The sequence below is a fragment of the Rhincodon typus genome, chromosome 24 (genome assembly GCF_021869965.1).
Source record: "Rhincodon typus isolate 14 chromosome 24, sRhiTyp1.1, whole genome shotgun sequence".
Lineage (NCBI taxonomy): Eukaryota > Metazoa > Chordata > Chondrichthyes > Orectolobiformes > Rhincodontidae > Rhincodon > Rhincodon typus.
In genome coordinates this window covers 18329964-18336110 of record NC_063355.1, presented here as the reverse complement: position 1 = coordinate 18336110, position 6147 = coordinate 18329964, and the positions used below count along the sequence as shown (strand labels likewise).

Genomic DNA, 6147 nt, shown 5'->3' with positions numbered 1-6147 from the left:
TTAAATATAATTTTGACTTGACAAATTAACTGTGTTTGCCAAGTTTACAAAGAAAAATCAAAAGATTGGTGTAATAAGCTGCCATTTTACTAAGACATTTCTCCAAATATTACACACAGGGATGAGAGAAGACTCAAATGCCCAATTGAAAAGGCAGATACATAGGTTATTTAACCCCTGAGTGTGTGGTCAATTCAAATAACTAACAAGAAGTTTCAATGGGTTAAAACAAAAGGAATTACTTCTTCATATAGTCACCTAAAAGACTGATGCTAAGTCAATCTTTTGGTATTCTTTCACACATACCTGAGAAAAAGTGCAACAGTTAAAGATAGTGTACTTTAACAAGTCACAGACAAAAACATACGTCATAATTTACTTCTTGATTTGTACTCAGGAAAAGCATGAATTGTAGCCCTGGAAGGAAATCATTTACTCAGGAAGGATGTTTTGAGTGGCTTGAATAGCCTGAGTCATACATCAGGATTATTGTCGGATTCCCTTGAAGAGATCGATTTTCAGTGCTCATAAGTTTGTGACCCGTATTCTTCTTTGAAGGAGGTAAGAGACAGTAGATCTAATTATCCAGAGTTTTAAGCAAGTCCACAAACTTTGGCAGGTGCGAATTCCACAAAATGGTTTGCATATTGGTATGGAACTGGATTAATTTAGGATATCTGGTCGGCATAGATGTACAACTCTATGACTCTACGTCCATTAAGTGAAGCTCCCTCACAGGTCTTTTAATTAACAACTTTCTGAAGACTTGAGGTGATCTTTGCAGAAGTTGCAAAAATCACCTGATCCTCAGCAACAATCCTAGCCACGCTTGAATGTCCTTTTTTCCCCAAAAAGGCGGTTTTAAAAAATCTAGTCAATGTTTAATGTGATGAATATGACATAACTTTGACACGAGAATAAAGGTGACAAAGGGAGAGTAGATTTAGTAAGATGGTAAGATTCATTTTGTGCACCAGGCTGATGTTGGTCATGTAAATCCAATTTTAATTGTGTTGGAATCTCAGAATAAAAATTCAGGATTCTGAGAGACATCAGTGAGTGCCTTTTTGCACCACCTGTTATTGTACTAAGTCACATGGACCAGAAGGAATTAGGTTCAACCCCAGTTTGTGTAGCTTACTCAACTCCTTTTGGTATTACAATTGATCTCCATGTCTTTGCTTTTAGAGGGAGGGGAAAATAGCTGATCTCTACCTGGTGATTCTTATTTGTGGATAGCAGGTGGTGTTGAGAAAGGGGGTAGAATGACATTTGTCAGAACTGTGTTGCACAGTGCCATAGAATCACACAGTATCAAAGGAGGCCTTTTGACACATGAGCTTGTGTAGGCTCATTGAAAGAGCCACTCACAACTTGCTTTCTTGTAGCTACTTTAGTATTGATGAAGAAAAAAACTGAATTTGTCAAAACTTTTTATCTTGCACTCATCAGGAGAAATCACAAGAAAACTTATTTAAAGGGAAAACCAACATTGATTTAATACAGTGCTGATTGCTTGGTAAGTGGACTTAGATTGGTAGAAGTGCTGCCATGGAAGATGCACCAGTTAATGATGATTGACATTTAATTTCCAAGCTCTGCTTAAATGTTGAACCAGACACGTTGATGCTGATTGGTCAAATTTAAAACAAAGTTTCAACTTACGCAATGATATTACCATGTGTAGCATTATTAAGTATTAACGTATAATAAATAGTGCCACTTTGAAGTCTAAGCCTGCAAACAGTCCTTGATTTTGCCTTCTCTGTGACCAGCCTGTCTTGAACCCAAACTCCATTGGAGTCAAACCACATGATAAAAGATGGTGGAAGCTACTGGATACATTGTTTAAAAAATTGTGACAACGATGAAAATCAGAAACCAGACTTGAGACGGACTGGAGAAGAGAAGGATTCAAAGAATCATTTTCCAGAAATCCTTGGTACAGCTTTAAGAGCAGGGAGCGGCCACTGTGAAGGAAATATTTCTGAATAGAAAGCTCCTACAGAGAAACCAGCAGAACACAAAGTCTCAGAAAATTACTTATGGCCAGTAATAGGGGAAACAAGTCTTTAATATAGGAGTGAAAGCAGTAAGAGGCCTGTAAAAAGCTAATGGGGACACATCCAAACTGAGTACATGCAAAGGAAAAACTACCAGAACCCGAAAGCAAATTTGATCCCTGGAAGGAGGGGAAAATAAAGTTTCATTTCCGTCCAAAAAATTAGGCTGAGGAGGAGAGTGAACACTTCTAACAGTGTGCTAACACAATCCTGAGTGACTTACTCAGTGTTAATGTTTTGCTGCTAAAATTAAGATCATTCTTCAGGTATAGGCTTAAAGAAAATTGATCAAAAAAAAAGAAAAGTTGCCATAAGAATTATTCTTGCAATTCTAGGTACCAGAGCCCTATGAAGTTAACAAAATCCTTTTTATATAGTTTCCACAGTTCAAATGATAAATTCAAATGTTTTATTCGACAAATAATTTTTGTCAGTTTTATTTATTAAAATCTATAGAATTGGATGAGTAAGTAGCACAAAGCTGATCGCGTGTTATTGAACATGATGTGAAAATATTTCAGACACAATAAAAAGTTGTCACAAACAACTGTGTGGTTAGAAATCTTTGATACACTCAGACTTCATTTATTTTTTGAGTGAAGCCATTTTGAGAAAGTTCTATCACAGATCTTTGGATATTCTTCAGCCATTTTAGCTCCACTCATCTTTCTGAAGGCATCATATTGATAAAGGAAAATGGAACTTAACATAGAAAACATTTGGAACAGCAGAACCCTTCAACAACTTTTAGTTTTAATACTACAACCATATTTGTGATACAGGTTCAACAACAACTTTAATTGATTAGGCAACAAAGTCATTCTATCACGAAGGGATCAAAATCCTAATCAATCATCTTCAAAATCAAGAAAATGATCAAAAACCACAAAAGCCTGTTAACAATCCACCAATGCAACAATACTCACCGTGCTGTGTTATGTTCTTGTTCTAGAACCAATCTTTCCAGCTAAACTCAAGACATCAGATCCATTGGATAGGTCAGAAAATTGGCAGACATGCAAAGCAAAATTCCTAAGATTTCAAACAGCTTCAGCACTGGAAACCAAACCAAATAGGGAACAGGTTAGCACAGTTGTCTACCACATGGCAACATCACTAAATCATAATCGATGAGAAGCAAATTATGTTTGACAGCCTCATAGTAGTTCTTGATAAATATTTCACTTCAAGAACACTGGTAAGATCACACTTCAATAGCGGATATCAACTTCCAGGAGATTCTGTAAATAGTTTCATTAACTATCTGCATGTACAGCTCTGAAACATATAAGAATGACTCATTTGTCACAAAGTTATCACTGCCTTCATAGATAAATGAATCACTCGACAGTTTATTTCAAGACAGGATCTAATTCAAGAATGAACAGTAGATACAGATTCTAGAAAACTGCTCATTGAGCATTAAGTTCTCCAAATGAACAAATGTTCCATTTAATGCTAAACATTCAACAGAGAGTGTGTTGATTATTTAAAGCACAATAAATCATCTGTGTAGAGGAGACAGAACTCTCAGCTGAATGATATATCAAATGTGACAACATCAATGGTGAAATCTTAAGCAATTTAATTCTATAATATTTTGTCACAGGTATGGTTCCAAAACTCTACATCAGTGAAGACACAACATTTCAGTCTTTCATTAATAATATACTCATTGTAGCAAAAGTGGTTACGTCTTGGAAATGTGCAACAATCTGAAGAACATACCAAAGCAACAAATCAAATGGTGCCCAACTAGGCATGTACTTTTGTGCCTTGGTACAGAACATAGAACCACACATTAATATTGAATGGGAACTTTTAACAAAGAACAACATTGTGTGAATGGACTATTTAATTTCTTCCTAGGAGGAACTCATAAAGGCACCTGATGCTAATGATGGAACAGGTGTATAATGATCTTGTAGTTCTTATACACTCCAGCCAAATCACTGCAAGTTCCTCCAGCCAGACTGATTCAATCTTGGATATAATGGAAACCAGCAGAAAAAATGTGAAATGTCAAAATTGATATCAAGTGTTTCTATATCTAGTCAGAGGTTTTCCTGATCTACCTATTGAAACAGATGAATCAAGTCAAAGACTTGAAGAAAGGAGGAAGAGATAAAGAGAAATGTACAAGAAATGTGGTAAAAAAAAATAATGTCAACAATCTATTTGAGAATGTATATAACTGTTAATCAGTTAATACACCTAATCTACACATCATTGAATACTACAGGCAATTTTGCACGGCCAATCCACCTAGCCTGCACATCTTTGGACTGTGGGAGGAAACCGGAGCACCCAGAGGAAACCCACGCAGACACAGGGAGAATGTGCAAACTCCACGCAGACAGTCACCCGAGGGTGGAATCAAATCTGGGTCCCTGTCATGTTGATAACTTTTCTGTGGACAGAAATAAACAAAATATTTGAAACTGTTTTCTCTTTTTTCCTCTCTTGTACTCTTTTCCGATGTTCCACTTCTGAAAGATGACAGATTGTTCCATGGATAGCCGGAGCTGCAGATGCTGGAGTCAGAGATAACAGTTTGGAGCCTGCTGTGTTCCTCCAACTCCACACTGTGTTATCCATGGATACATGCACTTCTTTGGTACTTCACATAAGTGACATTATTGTTAGATCAAACATTGAAATCTTGAAATTTTGCAGGGATTTTCAGATATATACATGCACACACACACAGGCCAGGATGTTTAGACACAAAAACAAAGTTGCTGGAAAAGCTCAGCAGGTCTGGCAGCACCTGTGAAGTAAAAAAACAGAGTTAATGTTTCGGGTCCAGTGAACCTGCCTCAGAACTGCCAGATGCTGCCAGACCTGCTGAGCTTTTCCAGCAACATTGTTTTTGTTCCTGATTTACAGCATCCATAGTTACTTTGATTCTTACCCAGGATGTTTAGATGTTGTTGCAGCCAGCCCAAACACTGACCTGGCTTTTGTGCAATGCAAGCTCAGTAAGATCTTCTGCATATCAATTTGATACAAGGAACCTAATTCATTTTCTTCATCCTAAGAGACCAACTGCAGCAGCCTAACACCACATGTGAGACAATTCTGCAAAGGCAGGGATTGAATCTGCAAAGTCTTAGTCTGCATATCTCAGTTCTTTTGCTGGATGAACTCAGTGAGTCAATAAGGTAACTACATGTTTCATCCTAAAATGTGAATTCAGGTTCTGCTTTTCCATTACAATGTTTCAGAATTTGAATAAGCGTTTAAATCTGCCGGCCTTTCTGAGCAAATAATGATCGCTGGCTGGCCAAATATGATCTTTAGATTTGACTCAAGCCTAGATTCCTGCAGGCAGCACTTAAAATCACTTGAAAGAATAGCTTAAATTTAGTTTATGCCAAAGTATATCCACAATAGAAAGTCATTATTTCCATTTATTTCTTGAATAATTTGAGAGATATGCCTAAATACAGTCAATTGAATCAAGATTTTATTTCAACTGTAGTTCAGTTGGTAGCACACTTGCCTGTGAGTCCAACAATTATAAATTCAAGAGACTTTCCAGGTTTGGAACACAAAAATCAAGACTGAGACTTCAGTGAAATACTGAAGTGCAATTGTTCAGATGAGACATTAAAGCAAGGTCCTAGTGGGTAGAGGTAAAGATCCAGGGCATTATTTTGAAGAGGACTTGGGGAATTACCCCTGGTGTTTTGGCCTATAATTATCACTTGATCATCATCACAAAAACAAACAGATTATCTGATCATTGGTACATTGTTGTGTGTTGGAGCTGGCTGAGCTCAAATTAGCTGCCACATTTCCTACTCTATAACTGCACTTTATTTTAAAATGCTTCATCGGCTCATTCACTTTTGATTTGTTTTTTCCCTTTACAGTTGCCTAAAGCTCATACAGGAACTTTGACTGTTTCAGTGAAGATTTGTCTGACTGATACAGCATTTTTAGAGTTTGGGATGGATCTTTGTAGTTCTACACTATGCGCCTCTATTTGATCTTGTCATTTTCAATTGGTTCAGTCAAGACACTGACCAAACCAGTTTCATGGAGCTGAAATAAATTCTGTGTGATGCTGTTGCCATGG

General features: G+C 37.0%; 1 long non-coding RNA gene across 1 annotated transcript; it reads left to right on the top strand.

Moving 5' to 3' along the window:
• Window positions 1-361: 361 nt before the first annotated feature.
• On the top strand, window positions 362-2610 carry LOC125485973. Its single transcript, XR_007264690.1, has 3 exons — window positions 362-561; window positions 1453-1519; window positions 1776-2610. It is a non-coding gene; the product is annotated as an uncharacterized LOC125485973 (long non-coding RNA).
• Window positions 2611-6147: the final 3537 nt, after the last annotated feature.